This window comes from Mustela putorius, unplaced genomic scaffold (assembly GCF_011764305.1).
Source record: "Mustela putorius furo isolate JIRA1106 unplaced genomic scaffold, ASM1176430v1.1 tig00003909_pilon_pilon_pilon, whole genome shotgun sequence".
In the NCBI taxonomy this organism is placed as follows: domain Eukaryota; kingdom Metazoa; phylum Chordata; class Mammalia; order Carnivora; family Mustelidae; genus Mustela; species Mustela putorius.
In genome coordinates this window covers 4,210,427-4,235,586 of record NW_025422057.1, presented here as the reverse complement: position 1 = coordinate 4,235,586, position 25,160 = coordinate 4,210,427, and positions in this window count along the sequence as shown.

Genomic DNA, 25,160 nt, shown 5'->3' with positions numbered 1-25,160 from the left:
AGTCTGAAGCCGGCTTTGAGCAGAGGGGGCCCCTTTGGAGCAAAGCAAAGCCTGGCAAGGTGGCAGCTTTCAAAAGGGAAAACCCTTATTTAGATGTGTAAGCTTTAGTAAATATTAACGAAAAAACAAACAAACCCACAAAATCTCCTGGTTTTGGAATCATGCCTCAGACAGTTCTGTCCCTCCCAGTTGGTGGCTGTTTTCCTAACCTAAATAATTACCAAATGAGACTTTAATTTTTGCTGGTTGAGAAGTAATAGGATTGCCACTGTCTTATGAATGAAACAGGATTGATTCGACTCCTGATCAAAATGAGATCAATGACTCGCTCCTGTGCCATTGATCTGGCTGGTCACCGGGGTTGGACATGGGGTTAAGCTTCTAGGAAGCGCGGTTTGGGCTCCTCTAAAGGCTTCAGTCTTGTCATGTTTTCAGTCCTGTCCCTATTGTCCCTTCATTCACAACTAAGATCAGGAGGACAGTCCTTTGCTGGAGGAAAACTGTTTCCAAATCAAGAGCATGGACTTCCAGCCTGTAGGGGATGAAGACAGAGCTCCCGCGACTTCCACAGTCTCTGCCCCGTGCGGTCTCAGAAAGGCCACAACCCTGTGGAGTCTTATTCAAAACTCCGTTTTCGGATTGAGGCTGGATCCGGGGGACCCGGGATTGCAGAAGAACGGGTCTTCGTCCGGACTGTTCCATCTGGCTCCAGTCTGGGCTGGATCATCGGATGGTATTTCTCATCATCTTTCCTTACTTTTAATCTGGAGCAGTTTGACCCCTCAAAGGACTGCCTAGGATGTGCATTAACACGCAGCATTAAGAGTATGCCTCTTCCAGATTTTTGCTTTCTGATGGTCTCTGCATCTCTGATATTTATCATTGTCCCTACTTTGGGACACTCAGGCATATAGGTCGGGGTAGAGGTTGACAAGTTGGCCGCACCCCAGAGCAGTGGGGGCTCATCCTGTCCTCTGACCAGGGGGCTATGGGGCACTGAATAAATGTTAGCCACTGGGGGCTGTGACCCCCAGGTCACCTTCTTCACTCTGCTGTTTGCTCGCCCCTTCAAGTGACAAGAAAAGGCAGAGCTGGCCTCGTGTGGACGTGGCCCAGTGGACCCTCCTTGAGATTTGGTTTGAGCTAAACACCAGGCAGGGCAGGGAGGTCGGGAACCTTCTGGAATAGATTTCCTGACATCCAGCCAGGCCTTTGTGGGTGTATCTTAACTGTGGTTGGATTGGGAGGAATTTACCGCTTCTGGAAAAACTCCAGAGATGTCCTGTGCGGGAAGGGCGCAGAATTTTCTCTCCTGTCCTGCTTTTGCTCCTGCTGCGCATATCCTTCTGCGGCCGAGGATGATGGTGCCCCTTCAGGATTGCACCTGTTTGCCCTTAACCGTCTGATTCACGAAACGGTCCATCGTGCGGGTGTTTTCTGTTCACTGTGATGGAGACGACAGGGTTCGTAAAGGTCTCAGTGGCCCGTTGAGGAGCGTCACAGCCAGAGCGACCTCAGCAACCGTCGTGGGCTTCTCAGTGCTTCACGGGCTGCTCGCCTCACCCCGTTTGCCATACTTTTCGGGAACGTGATTTCAAGCATTCTTTCCTTTTTAAATCTCATAACCTGAAGCTCTTCTGGTGATTCTCTCCTCCTCCCCCAGGGCTCAAATCTCAGTTTCCCCGGGGTCGTGGACGCAGCACCCCTCCTGCCTTCCCGCCTGCGGGCTTCTCCCGAAGCGGGGCTGGCTCCCCCACCCGCGGGCCCGTCGGTTCTCTTCCAGGCCCGTCTCTGCCTCCCCGTTCTCGTGTCCTGGGGCTCCAGCTTCTCCGGGGGTCCCCTTGAGCCCTGTCGCGTGTTTTCCAGGCACCTCTTTGCTACATTGACCACCGCTCTCCTTAGCGGATGGAAGCTGTGGAAGCGTTTATTTCCTGGGCTCAGCACGGTCCCATGATCGCAGAAAATCGACCTGGGGTCTTCCTTCACGCCTACCCAGGCCCTCGAGCTGAGCCTTAGGAGCCCGTTCTCCGCGTGTGGCAGCTTTCCGACCATACAGAGATGTCCATTTAAAAAATTAATATATTTAGAAATTTGTTTTCTGGGGCGCCTGGGTGGCTCAGTGGATTAAGCCACTGCCTTCGGCTCAGGTCATGATCTCAGTGTCCTGGGATTGAGCCCCGCGTCGGGCTCTTTGCTCAGTGGGGAGCCTGCTTCTCTCTCTTTCTGCCTACTTGTGATCTCTCTCTTTCTGTCAAATAAATAAATAAAATCTTTAAAAAAAAAAGAAATTTGTTTTCTATTTTATAAGGAAAACTAGCCTATCACATCCAGGATTTCCCAGGTGAGGCTAAAATAGACCATTGTTTAAAAAAGCCAACAGAGCGGGAAAGATCTAGTGAATAATGATGGTGAGCGGACTCACGTCACCTGTGAGGCTGGCGGAGGGCTGGCCGCAGGGGGACCCTGCAACCAGCCCCCTGAGCGACCAGGGAAGGGAAGCGGGCTTTGGGAGGGAGCAATGGGCTGGCTTCTAATGAGCTGACCTCCAAGGAGGGCCTCTGGTGCTCTCGAGGAGATGAAGGGAGCCAGCTGCCTCGTAGAACCCCAGGGGCCGTCCTTGCCGTTGTTTTCTGAGTGAGAGGAGTTGCCTGGAGCCCAGTGAGGCGGACCCATTAGAGGACTCACACTGGCGTCCTCACAGGCTCAGGGGCTGCTCGGCACGCACACTGACAGCGTTCCCAGCACAGTGTGCTCGGAGAGTGAGCGCCAGGGACAAGCAGTTGGTCTGGATTTCCTCGTCTTCGCTCACTGTGCTGTCACACAGCCCAACCGGACACCACTGTCCTGGTTTCTCCGGCCACCGAGCACCGTGCGTCCTACCCATGATGGAAGGACAGCCTATGGAGATGTTCATTTGTGCTTGGCTTATGTTTTTCCCTTTCGACCCCTGCCCACTGAGTAAGCCAGGGTGTTCCAGGTCCCCTGTTGGGGACCTAACAGCTAGACTTCTTTCTTGAGTACAGAACCTTGAATTTTGGGGTCCCAATTCTACAAGACGGACATGATCTGTGTGAGCATTCCTGGCAGTTTTGTCCACCTTTGCTAGTGACTGGTACCTGGACTACCATGTGATCTAGTTCTGGCCAGTAAATCCTACGGTAAGCCTTCCAGGGACTTCTGGGAAAGTTTTCATTTGTTAACAAGATAAAGAAGAAGGAGGAGAAGTTCCTCCCACTTGGGACACTGTGGTATAAGGTGTGATATTTGACACCGTGGCCGCCATTTTGGCACCGTGAGGTGATACATGGACAGCTCCTTAAATGAGAAGGTATTAAAGGAACCTAAGTCTTCATACACTATTGAGTCACCATAGAAGCATTAGGGTTCCTCTGGAGGTCTTGTGAGATGAGATAATTAATGCTTTTATTGCTTGCATCAGTATATATATTTTTTCTGAAGTTGCCCTAAATGACTCATAGTCACATTTATTCTCATGTGCCCTAGAAGTGATTCTGTTTTGACCAAGGGAAAAGTTGGCTGCAGACTCTACTTATTCAGGCTTTTGCTTTCCAAAATCTGAGCTCCTAAAGAATTTATACCTGGAAAGAGGAGAGAGGTTATAGTTCGACAAAGGTTCCAGTTCCTCAGAGGTAGAACTCTCCATGGTGGACTCAGGAAGATTAGTCCCCAGGACTGGGTCTGCCAGCCACACTGGGTTTCCTGTCCCATGTCTGCCTCCGTGGGAATCCTTGGGATCAAATGATGATCTGTGAAGCCCGTGATTGGCCGGGGATGGGCTGGGGATGCAAGACCTCTGCCCATTTTCTGGACACCCCAGAAGCCCTAGAACCCCTAAGTGAACTGAAGGAAGGACAGAAGCTCCCGGGTAATGGCTGTGATAGAATTCCTGCCAGCCCAGTAGGAGGGATGTTTGGCGTTGTTTTTAATTTAATTATGAGGAAATCCTGAGCCTGTGGAGGAAGATCTATTCTTGCCTTACCATATTGTGTGTCTTGCTGAATTCTCCAGAGCATACTTGAATGGGGACGATGCTGAAGAGCACCGGCCAAAGACAAGCTAGGGTCCGAGTCCTCACCCCATGTTTTGTGACGGTTGGCCAACCATTGCCCTGCTTCTGATACCACCGCCATTGGGGATTGCCGAAGTCACAGGGCACTGGGGACTTCCTTCTCATTAGAGCACCAAGGACAATGCCTTTCTGGTCTTCCTTTTTCTAGGAGGATACCATTCTTTAGAAGTCCTATTCTGAGTGCGCTATTTCAGCATTTTAAGATGTTACTCTCTGGTATCCCCTGACCGGTGAGCACTGGGAATAGAATATCAATTGGTAGACTCCCCTTACTCTTTAATGTCTTTCTCTTAATACATTTACTAGAGTTCGTGGCATAGTTTTTTTCCCCCAAATGACTGGGTTTTTTCTTGATGAAAATTCCAGCACTGCAACTGGGTTTCTTTTCCTGAATCACATTTTTTAAACTTTTTTATTGTGGAATAATTTTAGATTTACAGAGAAATTGCCAAGATAGCACAGACGATTCTGTCTACCCTTCCCTTAGGTCCCCTCATGTTCCTATCACATATGGCCCAGGGCGTGTTTGTTGCCACTACGAAGATGATATTGTCACATGACTGTTGGCCAACCTACAGACTTTATCCAGGTTTCCCATGTTTTTTCCCCCTGCAAGTGTCCTTTTTCTGTTCCAGGATCCAATCCAGGATCCCATGTTACTTTGGCACTAAGTCATAGTTAATTCTGTTTTTGAGATAGTTGTTTCTTTTTTCCTACCCTGTAATACATGGCTTTCAGTCTCCTGTCATGTTCCTCTCATGGCCACCAAATGCCATTCCTGTCATTGAATAGATAAGTCATGAAAGATAATATCTATTTAATAAAGTTCCCAACTTCTGCACAGTATCTGTGAAGCTTGTAAAACTTTGGCAGAATCTAAAGACAGACTTGCCCATGAGCCAGACCATGAGTGCAGCTTCAAAATATGATCTGGACAAAAGTATTCCCCAGAGAGCAGTGTGGAACGGAGTCCACATAAACCCTTAGGAGTTAAAATATTTTTTCTTCACATGCAAATTTGGAAATTTCCATTTTCCTCCTTGTTTATGAGCAGAAGGGTTATGAGGCAGATGGCTTCATATCTTTATCCTTTCTGTGAAAAGATTAGCATACGCTGCCTTAAAATGCTCTTAATAGTTTTTAATATCCATAGACTTTCATATATGATTGTCTAAGTAATCCAATTGGGAAATTAATTGCTTGATCTTGTGAGTTTCTGAGTATAAGACGTGGAAGGGATATCAGAATGTAATTCTGTTTGATGGTATCTTGAGATAGACTCACTCTCGGAATTGATTTCCGGGTCCATAGGCACCAGCTGTGATACTGTGTACAATGGGGGAAGGCCGACCTTGCCTTTTGATACCCTACATCTGCATTTACACTGTGTCTACATTTGGCTTCGTAAAACTGTGAAACAAAATTACCAAGTGAACAAGAGGTCCATAATCAATTATTTTGTCTTTCTGACACCAGTTCTGACCTGTGAGATCCTTTTCCCGCTGAATTGCCTGTGCTTTCTTAGAGTCATGGACGTACAGTTGTTACTTCAGCATCGAGATGGAGCTGTCCCTGGGCACCCCTCTCTGGGGGGATCTGGGTCCGTCCCATCCTGAGAGCTCTGAATCACACGGCACCAGCCCCCATATTTGAGCACTCCTGCACTCTTTTCCCTGGCGTTCAATTTCCCCTCAACTTACATTCTCCGTAAGATGTAGACATAGTCTTCACGGGCCGGGTATTCGACTCTGCGTTAGATCCTCTTCATGCCTTCAGAGACCTTGATCTTTAAAAGCACTTCCTTTTTTGAGTTTTCTCAACTACCTATTTGGATAAAACCTCTCCCTCTTCAAATCCCTGTAGACCCAGAATCAGACTTGCTTATTTCTCATGAACCACAAACTTCTTGGTGGGTTTCCACTTTCCCTCAGCCGCAGATGGTTCTGCTTCCGTCCCCGACCCACTCCTCCGGCCTCCTAGCTTGTAAGACTAACAGAAGCTGAGGGACATTTTGCACGTGGCCTGTAGCCGGTGAAGGACATCATTTCTGGAGCATTTTCTGGGCAGCAGACATCACCCACACCACAGGGATCTCACGAATCTTCCCATAACCCTGTAAGACGGCTTCTACAATTCCCTACATTTTGCCTGAGAACAAACCAAGAGCTGAAGTGGTTGCTCTGGGCCATGTGGCTGGTCAGAAAGCCAGATCTGGACCTGCTTATGTTAGGACTCGAACTGGAAGTAAACTTGTTTCCCAGGAGCAGAGCTGCGCCCAGCACCCACTGAGACTATGATACATACTTTTAGTTTTATTGGTCTCATGCCCTTTTTTAAGCAAGGAAGAATTCACTCCTCTAAAGCACATTATGGCTGCATAATGCAGTCTCCAGTATATTGTTTAACTGCCCCCTGATCTTTGAGTGACTTTATTGTATTACCTACTGTCATTCTTACATTCTGAAATTGATTTTGGAGCCATTAAGTCTTTCCTTGGAACAGAATAATATGATGTTCTAGTGTTGCCAAGATCTCTCCATCAAGCACAGGCAAAGAGGAAACTCTCCAAGCTCTTGGAAGTTTCCTGATCATTTTCGTTAGTGACATGGGGTGGGGGGCTTGGACCTCCACCCTTCCTGACCCCTCTCCCTGGGTTGTGGCCCCTTCAGGGTTCCTGAAGCTGCCTTTGAATATTTGGATTTCCCTAGAGGCGGGTGGCTGCGTCTATCTGTTTGTGGTGTGGGGAGGCAGGATTTTCCCGGGGGTCCCTGTGGACATTTCTGGAGGCAAGGTGCCAAAGGAGGAAGGGCCATTGCCTTGGCTCTTCTTCCAGTCTCTGATTCTCATGGGGGAGGGGCTCTCAGGTGGGTCAGGCTGAGCGTCTGTCCTTCAGACTTGACCGTTCTTGGGTCTCTCTTCATTTGGACCAAGCCATGTCTGATGTTGTGGATTGCTGGGTGACCCTCAGTGGGGTTTGACTTCCCTGTACCTGATGGGAAAGGCTCAGATGACCTTGGAAGCATGAGTTGGGTACTGGCTGCATCTCAGGGAGGCACAAGGTGGTAGAAAATTAATTAAGGTCATCTTAGCCTTCTACTGTGCCCCGATCAGAACCTGATATGTCTTGGTAGTAGAATTAACTGGACCTTCTCCCCCCTTGATACGGAGGTGCCTGGTGGGTCCTGAAGGTCATTCTGGAAGGAGGCGGGTGGCTTGTCTGATTGCGAACATCAGGCAGGCAGGACTCTGAGGTAGCCTGTGTGAGTGATTTCTCCTGTGTCCCGTTTCCTGGGGGACAGAAGGAAATTTATAATTTGTCCCCCCCTCCCTCTGTCTCCTCCCCTTCCCTCGATTCATGCCCTCTTAGCTGAGCTTGACATGGACTGAAAGTGGGGTCCCCTCCCACAGCCTGCGCCTGCCGGGGCACAGAAGGGGGCCCGCCAGAAGGTCCTCCCCTTTCGAAAGAAGCTGCTGCCCATGTCGTCTGATATTTCACCTTAGCCAACTGCGCGCTCCTGTCTAGGGATCTACCTCCCAATGGAACTGCCTTTTGTTGCTCGCCGCTCTTTGGCCGAGGCTGGCCACGCTCGTCTTGGTTTTGCTCTGGTGATGTGGCCAAAGTGACCACCGGAGTAAAAATCATCCCTTACGTCTGTCAAGCACTGTGCACTGTTTCAAAGGCATTTTAGGCCTATTATTTTATTTGATCTTCCTAACATCCCCCAGACATCAAGTCCGGGAGAGGTTAATTGACCTTCCTGAGGTCACAAGACGGAGCAGAGCAGAATGGGGCCTCCCCACTGATTGCCCTGCCCCCACCTCTGGAAGGACTGGAGCCCTGCCTCCCTGCCATGCAGTCTGGGGACTCGCCAAGACACTTTCCGGGAGCCTGCAGTATGGGAGGCTGGCAAGACACCCCAGTGTTCCCAAGTTGCTCCACAGCAAGGGCCCACAGCGGGCTCCTCATTTCTGGAGGGTCACAGGTCTCAGCCTCGGCTGCCTGGGGACATTTCTGCGGGGAGCCGCAGGTGCTTCATGGGTGGGTCCTGGAGGCTCGGGCTGTGAGCCAAAGTCTGTGTCCCCTCCTCTGCCTTGTCGCCTTCCGGCCTCTCACCTGCTCCGCTCTTGGGAGCCCATGCTGCTTCCCTCTGGGAAAGGGAAAGACCCCTGGGGAAAGGGCCCAGGGTCTCCTCGTCCCTGTTTCTGCTCTGGCTGGAGGAAGGTCTGCGGTCAGGGTCGGGGGCCGCGGAGCTGGCAGGGGTCCAGGGAACAAGGCGGGGCTGGGTGGCAGGTATTCCAGTGGGGAGAGTGGAGAGCACGAAGCAGAAATGAAATATGCGCGCGAGACACGGAGGAGGAGGGATCCCGGGGCCGCCTTTGCCTAGTGTCACGTTAATAAGGTGAGACAGGATGGTGGGCGCCGAGCATCAGAAATGAGTCTCTGGCATCTGGGGGAGACTCAGCGGGCTACCGCAGCCGAGGGAGGTGGGCCGCCCAGCACCACTGCCCGCCCTCCCTGTGGCTGGGGGAAAACTGCACAAAGCCAGTCTTCCAGGAGCCCGGAGAGTGCACCGGGAGGCGGGCGGGAGGGCCCGCCGCGCTCGCAGGCCGGCCACGTGGGGGCAGCAGCTCTAAATGTTTCCAACCTCCAGCCGCTCTGCAGCAGAGGCCCCAGCAGAAAAAACAAAACAAAAAAAAAAACCCAGAAAAAAAAAACAAAACAAAAAAAAAACCTTGCCTATGAACAGAAGACATCTCAAATATGAAACAGTTTAGGAGAGAAATCCTGTTTAAACATCAGTCCAAAGTTTCCATTTGTATTCATATTCAAATTTATCCCTAGAAAATAATCCATACTGTTAAGACTCGGGGAAGGTAATTGATAAAGACGAAGGCGCCCAGCCAGGCAGGAACGACCCCGAGAAAATCACAGTATGTGGCCGGTTTTCCGAGCCCATGAAACTGGGCTTCTAGTAGATGCTGCGAGTATCTGAGCTAAATTAAGTCATGAAAGAAGATAATACGATGTACCATCATTTTAAAGTAATTTAATCATGAAAACTAAAAATTTGGAAGAAAACAGATATTTTACTTAATAGAAACCATCTGTACCGTACAGTAGGCAAATTGTATAAAAATGAATAAAACTGTCTCTGGAGGAGAAAGGCTCAGGCACCAGCTTATATAATGAAGATGTATTTGTGCCTTTTAGCATTTGCATTGTCTATTAGACGAGGTAAATCGCACCAGAGTATAAGGGAAACAGTTACAAATTTTATTACCATCCTACGACTGATGGCAAAGGCAGAAATGGAAATCATGCCCACGAGTCGGGGGTCTGTTCCCACCTCCACGCGGCTCTCGGCTCCAGACCCTCCTGGCGGCTCAGGCTTTATTGAGCTTGGGGTCACCAGCATCTTTTTTGTCTAGTTAGATTGCTGTAGTGGCTGGTACCCACAAGGACCATCTTTTAACTTGTTTAGGCTCCAAGTGTGTTACTCGATTTGATTTGGTTCCACTAGGGAAGGAGCTAATTTAAACGCGTCTGGAGTGGCTTTCACGCTGGACTTTTGGCTGGAAGGATCCGGGCGGATGATCTGAAAAGCATCCCCTTTCTCCTGTTGACCTGCATCAAAATGCATTTATTTGACAGGATACTTTTGTTCTCTGTAAGAGGGGCTGGCTCATTCCTTTCCGCAGCTGAAGGTCGAGTGGCCACATTTTTCAGAACAGGCACTTGTTCCTAATCTGCAAATTAACTAAATAATCACAACTGCTAATTATACAGTATCAGGCCCGGAATACATAGGGCTTGAGTAATAATCAGCTTTTTAAATTAAGTTGGTGACAACCACTATTAGCTGCTGTGATTTAATAATCCCAATAAATGTGCACATTTTAAAAAGGGGCTCTTTGTAATTTTTTCCCCAGCATTTGCAACTGAATCTGTTAATGAAAAGAGAGCACAACAGTTTTATGTTACAAATGATGCCATAATAGGTAAATAAAAGGGCTCCTCCAGAAGCTATTAATGATCGAGATGCCGCGGATATGAATTGGAGAGGCGAGGCAGAGCGAGACTGGAAATCAAGTTTCTATTTCAGTTTGTTATGATGAATTAAGGCCAGAAGGAGAATCTGATTCCTTTTGTATATTAAGCATTTTGGGGGCAATAAGAAACAGACCCCATTAACAAATATGTAAAGTCAAAATATCTCCCGGAAGATTTAGACTTTGGCAAATTTAGAACAAATGAGATGCAATTTTCTACCTCATATGCTCGCCCGGTTTTACCTAATATTATTATAATGCATTGGCTCCACGGGCGGACCCGTGCCGCCAGGACCTGGGGCGCGCGCCTGGGCGGCAGGTGGGGGCGCCCGGAGGGTCCGGCGCTTGGCCCCCCGCCCCCCACCGCAGGCAGCATCCCGCCCCCGCGCTGGGAGGCCCCGCCCCCTCTCACGCCCCCCTCCGCCGGCAGCCGGCTCGCGCGTCCCGGGGCGCGGGGGCGCGCGCAGCTGGGCTCGGGAGGCTCCGGTGGGGCTGGCGGGGACCCTCCGCAGCCTCCTGGCGCCCTCCTCCTGCCTCTCTCCCCACCGCTGACGGCTCTGCTTTTTTCTGGTGGTCAATTGAAATTTTATGGCTAAGTTATTTAAAAGAGACTCTGGAAGAACGAAATGAGGGAAGGATGATGGAAATGCTGCCTGTCTTTTACAATAATTACTCTTGATAGCAATTTGAACTAATTTGCATTAAAAACACCCATTTAACCAATCTGCTGAAAAGGGCGACTTCGCATATACTGTTTTGTAAGACCTCAGGACTCTTTTTTTCTTCTTCTTTTTTTTTTTTTTTTTCTTTTCTCTCCGAATAGAAATTTAGGTTAAATTAGGGAAGGAGCAGAGGACATTGTATTCGCACATCCCTGCCTAGGCTGGGGCCCGGTGTGGGACTCCCTGCTCCCGGTTAGGGGGATTGTATTTCATGGCAAAATGGGCTCATTTCTCCTGATTGGTCCTTTCTACCCTCAGCAACTTTAAAAGGCGAGGGCAAAGGTCAGAGGCAGGATTCCAGCTCTGCTCTCTCCTTAGCAGAACCCTGGACAAAATCCCTTCTCTTCCTGTCTCTGGGTTGTTTTACATCAGCGCAGGGAAGGTAGTAACAAATGCCTCCGTCTGGCGACTCTGCAAGGCCTTCGGAGTCCGGAGGCGTGGGTAGTCTGAGCCACTGTTGGCAATGGGACATCCATGGGCTTTGGGTGGGTGTCGACTGCCCCTGACATTAGGACAATGGAGCAAGATGCTGTCTTCCACCTACACACACACTCCCCTCCTCACCCCCCCACCGGCTGGGTGGCTGGGCTCCAGGCACCGGGATAGCACTGGATAGCAGCTCCCTGTCATTCAAGTGACAGCGCAAGCCGAGTGTGGACAGTCCCCGCTCCATGGTTTTGAGTCCCTGGTGCTCTACTCTGCCCCCCACCCCAGTATGCTTATTTCAAACAAGCCGTGTCAGTCCCAGTCTGGCTGCCCAGGACGTGACCATGTGGACCCTCACTTCTTCTCCTTTCGCTTCTTCCTTTCTGCCAGTTTGTGTTTTTTTGTTTTGCTACCTGAAAGCATTTGCATCTGAAACTCAAAGAGGGAAAGAGCAGAAATTCAAAGGAGGCATTTCTGCCTGGCGGTGGGCTAAGTCTCAGGCTTGGTGTGCAGGAGGTGGAAAGCAGTGTCAGGAGGTCACTGAGCTAGATTTTGAAGAGCCTGCAAGTTCCTCACGTTACAGATGGAGAAACCTCAGTTTCTCCCAAGGACAGGTGTGCACCCAAGGTAAGCCAGATGGGGAGCCTGGGCATTTTTTCAGCGTGCTTCGTTATTGGGGCCAATCTGTAAAGTGACCACATTCTCGGTACCCATAATTTGTACACTCTGAATGTGGAACAGAATTTCTGGGGTCAGAAGTTATGGCGGAACTCAGCTGAAAGCCAAGTGCAGACTATGCTGCCCTCTCCCCTGGCTTTGTTCTCCCCCTGGCCCTCCCAGCCCCCTGCCCCCTGCCCCCTCCCCTTCCTTCTTCCTTGCCTTTCTCTTCTGGGCAGGCTCCTGGCTTGCTTTCCCTTAAGCTGAACTTCTGATTTGTGGTTCACTGCCATGGAGAGTTCAAAGCCCCAGGTGCCTGCCGCTGGGCTGGACAGGAAGCTGGGCCCCAGGGGAGGGGTACGTGGGGGTGCCCCCTCCTGCGGGTGCACGGTCAGAGGTGGGGTGCGAGGGGGTGCAGGTGTAGCAGGGGCGTCGCTGTGGTTCCCGCCTCCGGCCAGAGAGCCTTCTGGTTGTGGCGGGTCCAGTCGAGGCCAGGAGGTGGCCGGGCCAGAGAAAGAAAGAAGAAAGGAAAGGACAGAGAGCTGCTCCTGCCCAGCGGCAGAGCGCGCGGCGCCTTGCGGTGGGGGCCCGTGGCCACAAGATGGCACTCTTGAGCTTTACAAGGAGTTGGGTGCTCGGCGCATAAGGGTGACATTCCACCCTTCCCCAGCCGCTGCCTCTGGAGAGGCTCCCAGGGAGGCAGGAAGAGGGGAGGAGAGCTGGAGGCCTCCTGGACGTTTCCTGGCGCCCACAGCGTGGGGCCCCGCTGTCCCCCTGGGCGGTCAGAGCTCCCAGAGACCCACGGAGCAGCTCCTCTCAAACGCGGGAATTGGCCCGTGTGGTCCTCAGCGAGGGCCCTGCTGGGGGATCTCAGGCTTTGTTTCCCGAACAGGCAGGAAGCAGCAGCCGGCAGAGCCGGCCCTGAACCCGCAGAACCCCGTCAGGCTGGCGGCCACAAACGGGCAGCCTCCTGTCCTCGGGCGCAGTCTGATGGGAGGCCCTGGGTTTGCTCACCCGCTGGGTCAGAGTTGTGAGGGTGGCCTCTGGGTGTCTGGAAAGCCCTGGGTCCCCGCTGGGGGGTGACGGTGAGGACCCCCAGCACACTAGAGCCCTTCTCGCCCAGACCCTGACATAGTCCGGTGCACCTCCCAGGGCGGGGAGAGGGTGGCTTGGTGCCTGCGGTGGCTCCTGAGGCCAGGGTTAGGGAAGATGATGGGCCAGAGCCCCGTGTACTGGGGAGACTGTGGGGTCCCGTGGGGCCCTGGTGATAACTGTGTGACTCAGGAACCAAAGCAGAGGGATTGTGGATGCCCAGGAGGAGCAGGGAGGAGACTCCAGGTCCGGGGCCACAAGGGCTGGGGCTGGCCTGGGGGTGGAAAGCTGTCCCCAAGGCAAGGGTGATAGGTCAGGATGCCTGAGGCTTCACACCAGCCAGCCGCGGCCGGTGGGTGATGCGGGGCGGGGGGGGGGGGGGTGTCTCCGCATCTCAGCTCAACCCTCCGTAGAAGGAACATGAGTTTCAGATCACGTTCCGAATTGTGGGTCGTACAATGCACGTGAACTTGAACAGATGAGGAAATGCCGGAATCAGGCGTGGGGTGGGCATAATAAGCTCTACCATTTGAAACTTCTGGTGGGGCTTATCTGTACACATGCCCACGGGCGGGTGCGTGCACTTACACAGAAGCACGAGAGCACGCGCTTGCACACACATCTATGTGCGAACCTCAGACCTCGAGAGTGGAGCGGCATAAGGCGTCAGCCACGCGCCTGGAAGGCTGCAGGTGCCAGCAGGAGCTGGGCTTGAGCTCCGCGTCTCCGGGACCCCTCGCGGCTTGGCCACTGGTTAGCCGGGGACCCTGCACGCGCCTCGCATCTTGGCTGACCGCTCGGAGCCTTGCTGGCAGGTGGGCTGCTCGTGGCTGCTTTGAGGTGCCACTGGGCAGGTTGCAAAGGAGACTGACTGGTAACACTTTGCTTTCTTCCAACCCTGATGTTTGCTCAAACTCTACAAACCGCTCCCCGCTCGCTGCTGTGGTGTCTGATCGCACCGCTCCTGTCAGGAGACACTCGCGTCCAGGTCCCCATCCCAAGGTGTGGTAGCCCAGGTAGCGTGAATTAGTGGAAACTGAGGACCTTTGTGGACCGGCTGGTGGGGCTCTTGCTGTGTGAACCGTGCCCCGACCAACACTTATGTCAAGAGCATAACCTCCCCGTCCTCTGCAGCTGTGGGCACCCTCCTTTTCATGGGGTCCTGCAAGCCACGTCACCCGCACATTGTTTCCTGGGGCTGGGCAAGTTTACCTGGACCGAAGGCGTGCTGGCGGGTCCTGGCAGTGGTGGGACGGGAGGGCTTTGTGGAGGTAGGGTGAGGACTCCAAGGCTATGTTAGACCAAAGGCTGGGGGAAGGGGAGCAGCAGCAGAGGATGTCGGGGCCGACCAGGTCAGCGCTCCTCTCTGCGCTGAAGGTCAAGGGCACCTGCTCTGAGAGGTGCAACCGACTCCTGCCATCAGTGGCTGATCGGCTTTTGCGAAGGTCTGTATTACTGGCTTGGACAGAAATGTAGATGTTGTCTTTGCTTTTCATAATCCGGTGTCCCAGGACCAGACTGGGAAGAAGGCAGTCCCGGAAGAAGGTGGCACTTCCTTCCTGGTAACCCACCTCTCAGGCTCCGGCATGGCTGTGCTGCGGAGCCTCTCTCTGTGTGCTGAGCTGCCCGCTCCGACCCCCGGGCTCCTGCATCCCTGAACTCTGGCCAGTCTGCTGAGATTGCCAGCACATGGCCCTGCTGTGGTCACAGGAATAGAGGAACCCTGAGCTTCTGGAGGTCTAGGCTCCAGCCCTGGTCTAGGTCCCTGGGACACCTTGGGCACGTCTGTGCTCTACCTCTCAGTTTCCTCCTCTAAATAACAAAAAGGTCATGTGGAACCCTGCCTAGGCCCTTCGTGGCTCTGAAAGCCATTGCCTCTGAGGCCGGCCGGGGTGGGCTTTATTCACCTGCTTTCCCACCATGTGGACATGCGTCTTCGTATCTCCCTCGATCCCAGTTTTGGGGTTCACAGCTTTACTTTGAGTGAGACCAGAGCTCCTCAGTTTAATTCACAAAAGCTTTGGTCTGATGACTGGGATTCTGGTTTGGACTCCCTTACCCCTGTTTCTGATCCAATGAAAACTTTTTACCCTTCAAGGATGTCGTGCCCTGGAGTTTCCTAGTGGCTTTATAACCAACTTCACTTGACCAACTAAGAATTGATATTCAGCCCAAATGCATTCTTGTCAAACTGCATAATTTTACCTGCTGGTTCTCCGACTTTGTTATATGTTACTACAGATAACATTTAAGTAGCATTGCCTTAATTGTGTTTGCAGAACAATATTTCTACAAGATATTAGAGGGCATTTTACAAGGAAGTAGAGGAGTGTACCATAATGCAATCTATTTGGGAGGCACAAGTTAAATACATTTGAACTGATTTCGTTAGTGTGGACCGTTTCCAGAGCTTTATCTACGCAAGAAGCATGGGGCATGGGTTGGGGCTCAGAGCGCGGGACTCCTCCTCTTCTCTGCTGGGATGTTGTGAGTCCACAGTCAGGAGCAGACTCTCTTTGAGGTCCTGGTCAAGTTCTTCTGCTCCATAACCTTCTGTTCTGTAATTTGGGTTCATCATCTCTTCTTCCTTATCAATTAAGAGGATTTTGGGGGTGTTTACGATATATGAGATACTAATTCATCTACTGTGCAAGGACCGGACGTGTGAGACATGGCATCTGCCCTCTGAGAGGTTACACTCTTGGGAAGACAGAGAGTTTCTGCCCAGAGTTTCCTGGTGACTCAGGTCACCTATGGGACTCTATGGGATTGGTGAGAAGTACAGAGAGAGAAGAACAGTGGTCTGGGCCCGTGATGGAGGTTTAATGGATGAAGTTGGACCTTAGATGGGAATCATAAGAAGGTATTTGGAAGATGGAGACTGCAGGGGGTGGGGTGCATTGGTCCTGCCTTCTCCTTGGCTTCGTTCTGAGATGCAGGTGTGATACAGGCTGGTGTGTGGCTTTGGGGACCGAAGTCAAGAGTGACACTTTTCTGTCATGCCTGCAAGAACTGAGCCATGGCAGTACGGAGGGAGTATCTGGGACGGGTAGAGTCCCATTAAGTGATTTTAAAAATTAGTTCACTCTTAATTACTCCCGCTAATGCATTTATTTGAGCCCCTTCCGCGCGCTGTGCACTTGTGACACGGTGGGCAAAGCGAAGGCAGAGTCTTTGTTCCGGAGGCTCACGGTTGGCTAAGAGAGATGACCACAACCCCCAAATAGACTACAATACCCCGAGACACGTGACGCATCGGACTTGGTCCCCATTCGCTGCGCTCACCTCCAGGCACTGTGCCAGAGGCTGTATATTCCTTATTTTCTTTTTCATTAAATGCTCATAACAGCCCTTTCCAAGCTCGAATCGTTAGTCCGAGGCTTACGCGCTGTTGCGTTGCACAGCAGCAGAAACGAACCAACGGAGCAGGGTGGGGACGTCCTCCCTGTGAGTCTATGGTGTCTGTTCTCGTTTGAGCCTCAGAGTCCCGATCCACACGGGAGTGAAGGTTCTGGACACAGAGGAGACGGTGACTCTGCCTGGAGAGCCAGGGACGGCTTCGTGGACAAGGGGATATCTGAGTTGGGTCTTGAAGGAAGAGTAGGAGTTCTTAAGATATGAACCTGGGGCACGGAAGGGAAAACCATTTTTGGAGCAGGGACTGATGGACGTGTGGAAAGGCTACAGGTCAGAGAAAAGGGGATTAGGGTCTGTCTGATGCTAGGTGGGATTCTTGGAATGGTCTAGAAGGGAAGAAGCTGAGGGCTGAATAGGCCTATTGTAAAGTTTCTTCCATGTCAGGGGAGCTCCATGTCTTGCAAGCTGTTAATACTTTATAGATATGTTACATTTTTTTCACTTTTTTTTTTTTTTTTTTTTTAAATAGGCCCCACATCCAGCCTGGAGCCCAACGCTTGGCTTGAACTCAAGACTCTGAGATCAAGACCTGAGCTGAGATCAAGAGTCAAACCTTAACCAACTGAGCCACCCAAGGGCCCCCCAAACACATATGCTAAGTGACAGGGGTCCTCTGAATCTGTCTCCTCTTCTCCCCACCTTTACTCAAACCGAGTCTCATGGGGTTAGGCAGTGGGAGGCGGCATGTCTATCTGGGGCAGAAGCCTGGAGCAAATTATGGTTCTTTCTGCGAGAGACTTTCAAGCTTGTCCGTGGCACAGAGCAGCACGCGTGCCCTCCTATCCTCGCCGCCCCCTGCCCGCTCCCCCCATCCACAGTGGCACTGCTTCACTGAGCAGAGCTTTTCCAAGACTCCCACTAACTCCCCAAAAGTCAAACATAGAATTACTCTGGGTAATACCACTTGTGGGTATATGGCCCAGGGAGCTGAAAACAGGGACAAATATTTTTATGCAGATGCTCACAGCAGCGACTTTCACAAGAGCCACAAGGTGGCAACAAGCCCAATGTCCGTGAGCAGATGGAGTTAAGTAAGGGGTGGCATGCCCACGTGCTAGAATATTACTTGGCCGTAAACAGAAGAACAAACACCTGCTACAATGTGGCTGAGCCTCGAAGATGATCATGCTGAGTGGGAGAAGCCAGTCAACAAGAGGCTGGAGATTGTACGGCCCCATTTCTATGGAAGGTTCTTGAATGGGCAAATCGGCAGAGACATAGAGCGGATCCCTGGTTGGCAGGGGCTGGGGGTTGGGGGCTGGGGTTGATGGCTAATGGCTATAGGGTTTTGTTTTGGGGTGATGGAAATGCTTCGAAACTAGACGAGAGGTGATGGTTGCCCGAGGTTGTAAATCTTATCAATGCTATTGAACTGTGGATACTTAATTTTGTGTTATGAGAATTGTACAGTAATAAAAAAACCCACCCCCATTGACACCATGCTTTGGTGGGCACTGCCGGTGACCTCAACAGAAAGCAGCACGGCCCCAAACTTCCAGTGGGCAGCGGGTGTCCTGGAGTCCAAGTGGCCCCGTCCCCATTCTTGCGTCAGACACTGTCCCGCAAACCTTCCTCCCCACCCCGCCCGCTGGGGAAGGACTCTTGACCACGCAGGGTGGTTATTTCCAAGTTGACCCTTCTGACTCTGTAAATCACTTTCTTGAACGCAAGATAGTAAAGGGCAAAAATTATTCCTTTTCTATTCTTTTAATTGCCAGAATCAATAGGTGTAATTGATTTGAATTGAGAAATAGTCTCCAGGTAACGTTTAGGAAGAATCATTGAGTCTGGCGTGCAGAGAGTGACCCCCTGCTGCCCTCCGAGGGTGTTGCCTTCAGGGTCCTGGACCTGGAGCTGGCGCAGTGGTCAGAGTGGGAGAGAATGGAGGTCTGGCCTCGGGGTGGTCCTTTGGACAGACCCTGGCTGCTTCTGGTCGAGTGAGGTCACTCGCAGGATTGTGCCCTAAAATCATCCTGGGCGATGGTGATTCTGTCCTCTGCCCGTCATGGTCCAGGGCTGGGCAGGAGCCCCTGGGCAACGACCAGCCCCCCAGGAGCACACAGGCTGGCTCAGATCTCCCGCTCAGCTTCCTCCGTCAGAAGCTCCTCTGAGCAGTGCGGCTGATGCCTGGTGGAGTTACTGCTGAGACCCGTTTCAGAGGGAGTTTCCTGCCACCGCGCCTGGCGTGCTCACCTTGGACAGGTGGGTGACGCTCTCCTTCGGGTGTCTCTTTTGGGTATTAGCCTGGCTGGGGTGAGGCAGGGACAGAATGCCGTGCTCAGAGCACATCAGTGACCCTCTCGTCCACCTGAGCCCTTCTGTAACTTGGCCAGTTTCCAGCCCAATACCTGGGGAATAATATTTAAAAAAAAATCTGTTGACTCCTCATATCCGACGTTGGTTAGACAGCTCATCAATTGATTGGGGGACAGGATTGATCTTTTACTTATAATGCAGAACATTGAATGGATGGCAAAAGTGCTTTAAAAAGGGGCCCATGGAACACTTTGAAAATATTAATTAGTGTGTTGAAGCATTCTGCATAGCATATCACAGTGAAATTGCTCCAGGGGGTTGCTTGGGATGAATTATTAATAAGAATCCCTCTCTGCCCTGTACTTCCCACCCTGATTTTCTGGGAGTGGGTGTAGGTTGGGTGTCTGTGAGATACACTTGCTACTCATTTCATGCAACTGGGGAGAGAGATTGGGGTTATCCAAGTTTGGGGACCTCTAGGAAGGAAGATGTCCCCCAAACACTGAGGACAGCCAAGGGGGGAGAAAGGCAGTGTTATAAGAGGCTGTATTGGGTTTGGTACTTCATATTCCAACCGGAAACCACATGGATATGGCTTTTGGGTGTGAGTCTAGGTTTCTAAAGGATCCAAGACAGAAGGAGCAAAAGGCTCAGGGAGCAGCAGCTTTTCATACAGATCGAAAAAAAAAAAATCGGAGCCTTCTGTCTGTGGAGATCCCCACATGGCTTGCTGTCACCGGTGGGAGAAACCACCGTTGCCTCCCAAGCGATCGCGGCCGTGTTTCCTGAGCGGGGGTGAGAGCTCGCCGCAGCTTACCAAAACGCAGCACCCCTGCGCAGGGCAGCGGTTGGATCCCAAGCTGAGAGGGAAGCCTGCTTTTGCCTGTTTGAAGAGGCACGGGTTTGTAGACACATAAGCACATCAGTAAGGGAATTTTGCTTTAAACTTTTAAACTAATTCAATGGAGGATGATAGTAGCCCTTAGAATTCTGTGAAGTGTAACAATGTGGATCAGGGCGTGGGTTGAGTGATTCGGAGCATTCCTCACCCTGGAACCTTGCCAAAGCCTGCGTTTGCGGGAGTGCCTGGCGCGGTCCCTGTCTCGGGAACGTCCTGGATGGTCGTGTTTGTGCCTCGGCCCTCCCCAGCCCTCTCGGTTCAAGCTCTGCCCTCACACACTCCTGATCTCTGCTCTTCACAAAACACGGGCAGATGTCTGAGCTTGGCTGAAAGCAAAAAAAAATCTCAAAATTGAGGTCGGTAGTGATGGAGACTTTGGACGTTTCGGAACTGTAGACATCTGGATGAAATGGTAAATTTTCCACTCTAATTTTATCAGTGTGCGCTGTTTTCAGGGTATAAAAGAAACGGCTTTTTCTAGTTTAAAAAGGAACGAGTCAACTGGACTTCTTTGTTCAGTGGGTTTTATAAGGATAACTCTGGTCTGCCTTACAAATGTGTGCCCCCCCCGGTCCCCCCAAAGTTTGAGGTGTCACACTGAACTCCTTTGTTGAACCCTCCAGGGAAAACCACAAGCCGTAAGCGTAACTGGAATTTTCATGTTGACAACTTCCTGCAATTATGATCGGAGCCGACCGTGTGCCGTCGCCCTCGCGTTCTGGCAGGAAGGGAAGCGGGAGCCTTGCGAGTCTGCTGAGGCCGTGACGGGGACGCCTCTGCTTTGTCCGGAGTTGGCGGTGGGGCTCACCTCTGAGTGGTGCGTCCTCGGGCCCTGTGGCCCTTCCTGCTACCCCATGGTCGGAAGCGGGCTCTGGCCCCGACTGATGGATGTTTCCAGCCTGGAGGCGACCTCTGGACCTTCTCAAACGAATTTCTCTCTCCATCTCTCTCTTCCATGCCTTTCCCTCTTGGAAAAAAAAAAAAAAAAAAAAAAAAAAGAAAAGAAAGAGAGGGAGAGAGAGAGGGTTCTCAGCTAAAGGTCTTTATAAAATTTCACCTCCCTGGTGTGAGATTATTATTTTACTCACTTCATTTCATCAGAACTAAGCCCAGATTTAAAGGAGAAAATCAGCTCTGCAAACAGGGAAAACCGTATCTGGCCCCCCCGCTCCCCCCTCTCCGCGCCTCCCCCCGCCCCTGGGTCCTGATTTCGGAGAGTGTGACACGGCCAGCCTGTGGGCACAGCCTGTGTCCGTCTCTGGTGGAAACAGCAACCAGCCCGAAAGTGCCAGGGAGTGGACCCATGTCCCCACCTCCTCCACGGACAAAGGCATCTTCGCAAGCAGTTGTGTGTGTGTGTGTGTGTGTGTCAGAGTGGCCTGCTAGAAATTGCCAAGTTTTATTTTTATTTATTGTTTGCTGATGATTTAAATACCCCTCGATGCCAAATCATACACAGAAAGAAGCCCGCGCTTGGCTTTTGTTATCAGCGAAGAGAATTGAGGTTATTTTTTTTCCTTGACTCTTTTTTTTTTTTTTTTAACAGCCCAGCACCTTGGCTGGATTCCAGTTCAGGTAATTACATTCTGTCTTCCTAAATTCCCTTGTAACTTCAATTGGGCAAGCTGCTCTTCTTCACTTCCCCCCCAGAAGCTGATGTGCGGGGCGCCTGGCATCGAACGGGGTGGCATTCCAGGAGTGGGTCCCAAGGTGTTCCTCTGGAAATGCGTTTCGAGTGGCTTCGGCGCGCAGGGCGGGTGTGCAACCGGAAGTAGTGGTATTGGTTGCTGCTCGCCGTCAGCAGCTGCCGACCAGCACTCTCTCTGAATGACGTTTAAATATGAAGGCCAGGGTCATTAGGATGATTAGATACAAGGGTCCGTTTTGTTCACCTCTAGAATTATTGGGTGACAGGAAACAGAATGGGGAGAGAAAAGCAAAGAAACCCGGTCTCATCCCAGGGAATGATTCCTTTCCTGTACTTCATACTTCCACAAAATGGTTCTTTGTGTGTGTGTGTGTGTGTGTGTGTGTGTGTATTTGCCTTTTTTTTTTTTTTCCCTTCTCTCTCTCTCCTGGTTAAAATTTAGGAGGAGGATTATTGAGCTTTTTTTTTGTTTTTGTTTTCAGGGATGCAGAATGGGGGTGTTTTCCATTTGTAGGAATCAAATGACATCCCCTTTGGAAGAAAAGTCCGAGAGCCAATTCATTTAAAGTTAATTCTTCAAATATGTGCAAAGTAGTTGTCAGGTACCAGATCATGTGAAAGGGTTCTTTTGGCCACAAAGTGCTTACTGTTTCTCTCCTTTTCATTATTATTTACTTTAATTATGGACATCCATGTGTTTTTCAGATGCCAGGAATGTTTTTCCTATGAAACAGCATCTGTATTGATGACCCAGGTAAGGAGAAGTGTGCTTGGGCACACGCAGCCTGGAATGATGCCCGATGTGGACAGCTGACCCTGGGTGGAAAACGCATCTTCCAAGAATGGCACCAACATCCACCGCAGAATGGAACTTGGGACGTTTACTGAAAGGCAAGAAAGAAAAGCTGTGTGTGAAAACCACTTTCCTTTGAAAGACCAACACCAACAGCAACGTGATTTCCTTTTTCTAGTTGCCCTGAGAGATTTAGGAAACTGCTTCCAGGGGCCCGTGGTTCACTCTGCTCATTTCCTGCAAATCCAGGGTGTGAGGGTTTCAGAAACTGCCTTTCTGTGAGGGGCCAGTCTGATGCCCGGCGCTGTGCCTGCCTTGACTTGCATCCTGCTCGGGACTCTTCCCACGCACCTGAAGGCTGGCAGAGCTTCCCAGTGTTGGTAAGTTTTATTTTCTGTTGGCTTTGACTCCCCAACTCTGCATCCTTCCACCACGAGATGCCACAAATCGAAGGCGGTAGCTGCTTCTGCGGTGTGGTCAAAGGCACTCGGAGGAAGCCGCCACCACGTCCGGCGTTAGATTTTATGCTGTGTTTCCATAATAATTTATTTTCGCCCTTTTACCCCCCAATCGAATCATTCTTTACAAAGCACTGAGGCTGGGCAGATATTAAACAACTCAGCTCCATCTAGTGATCTCCTCTGGGCTTGTAACTCTAGTGAATTGCATTTTTTCCTAATTACAGGAAAAATAGCAAATTGGCAAACATCAGGAAGTGGGTACACCCCCTCTGATTTACAAGGAAGAGTGCAGGGTGACTTTATAGCTCAGGAATTCAGTGAAATAAATTTATGGTTAGAAAAATTCATGTTCTTAATGTGATGAAGGTCCTTTAACTTTTAACACGCTTCTCCAGTTAAGCTTCTCGGGACTCACACGGAAATGGCTGTCTACAGCTGCTGCAAATTGATTTATCCCCAGATAATAGTCGGAGCTGCAGACCAAATTGTTGGAAAGAAACAGTTCTTTAATTTCGGGGTTAGGGGCTGTCTATATTTTTTATGCATATTCCCATTGTGTCTGTGAGCAGAGATTTGCGGTGGACTCACTTTTCTGGGCGATTGGGGTAATTTCCCTGCAGCCCAGAGGACCTGCCCTGCTGATAATTCCTGCACATAGTACCCCCCACCCCAAACCCCTCCAAGGGGACGTAGGGCCCACATCAACTCCTTCTTTGACATTTGCGAAATTCTTCCAAGAGTCAAGTGATCTATGTGAGAGATTATGGCATTCATGTCTATGGTGATACCAATTTGGGTTTTGAAAATTACATCTTGAGGAGGGGTTGAAACCATTTACACCATGAGAGTAAGGAGCTTGTGTGGTTTCAGCTCCTTTCTGGGAATGACAGAGGTGTCGCCCCAACCCTGAGCCTGTCTTGGCTTCTCTGGGGCTTCCCCGTCCATCGCTCCAGAGGGAGCAGAGCTAGACACCACTTCCTGGTTTCTTCCTCCGTTAGATATTTCCTGAGCACGTACTCTGGGTAGCACAGTGTGTGAAGGCCCTGGAGCTGACCTGAACCGACACTGCTCCTGGGATTCGCAGTCGATTCAGAGAGAGCAGGGAATTGCAGGAATAGTTACCAGTTTTAGTAGGCACGTTGAAAATAAAAATACAAGGAATTGGGGCGCCCGGGTGGCTCAGTTGGTTAAGCGCCTGACTTCAGCTCAGGTCATGATCTTGGGGTCCTGGGATGGAGTCCAGCATGGGGCTCTCTACTGAGTGGGGAGCCTGCTTCTGCTTCTCCCTTTCCCTCTGCTTGTGCTCTCTCTCTCTTGCTCTGTCTCGCTCATGCTGTCTCTCTTTTTCTCATAAATAAATTTTCTTAAAAATACAAGGAATTATAAGAAGGAATACAGGATCAGCTGCTATAGAGCGGGGGAGGGGCGCCTCCAAGGGGGTGGCAAGAAGACGGAGACATTCAGTCCCCAACCCTGTGTCTCACCTCTCAGGGACCTCTCCTGCCTCTCTCCAACAGAAGGACCCTTGGGGAGGCACTCTTGATGGGTATGAACCCAAGGCTAGTCATGGGGCCAGGCTCAGCGGGGCCAGCCCGCCACCCCGTGAAGTGCATTTCAGGTCCTGGGCTACTGCGGGGCAGAGGGGGTGGGGGGGCTCTCTTCTGTCATCTCAGGTACACGGTGCTTAGGGGCCCCTCGACTTCACGCTGAGCTGTCCCTCCCCCCCGGGGCCCCCCAGCAGCACCACACACAGTGTTCATCTTCCCTGGGGTTCACACTTGAGGTCAGGACTCCCTTCTTCCTCAGTCTGTGCACACTTGCCTGAGCACAGACCGGCTGCCCCAGCTCCTGGTCTAGTTGAATGACTGCCCAGGACTCCGGCTGCCTGATGACAAGACTGATTTTTTCACTTTTGTGTAACTTTAAACCTAGGTGTTTGGGTGTGATCTTTTCTTTTTTTTGTGGGGAGTTGAGAGCAGGGGCATGCAGGTCGAAAACGTTTTTACCTTTTATGCAGTATTTTCCTAGACAAAATATTCACTGTATATTTATTCATTTCAAAAGATAACTACATAAAAATAATGGAAAGACTTTGTACCCTGGTGGTGATGGATGTCAGTTGCACTTGTGGGCGTGACCATTTTGTGAAATCTACAAATGCCGATCATTAAGCTGCACCTCGGAAATGAATATAATGTTTTATGTTAATTATATCTCCATTAAGAAAACCTAAAAACCTCCCAATTCTATGAAAGTTTTTTGTTGCTTCTAATAAAATTAAATAAAAAGATATAATAAAAACTCACGAACAAATACAGACATGGACGAATGACAAGTCATGGAGAATAAGAAGAAAGGAATCGTGACGGCTAATGTGTTTTCTCTTACTCCAGGAGTGTTTACTGAGCATAGACTATGAAACAGGTGTCTTAGATCTCTATCCCTCAGGCCCTCCCACTTGTCCACAGCCTCTCGGCTCTCAGCAAGATGCTGCTGGGCCTGGTGAGGCGCGGATGAGGGTGATCTTGTTTCTCCACCTTCTTGCGGCACAGTCACCTGGTTCAGGGGATGGCTCTGTGTGCAGTGGCCTTTGGCAGAAGCCGGATCAACACGCGCCTTGCACAGGTGAGCGTCGGGTTCAACCGT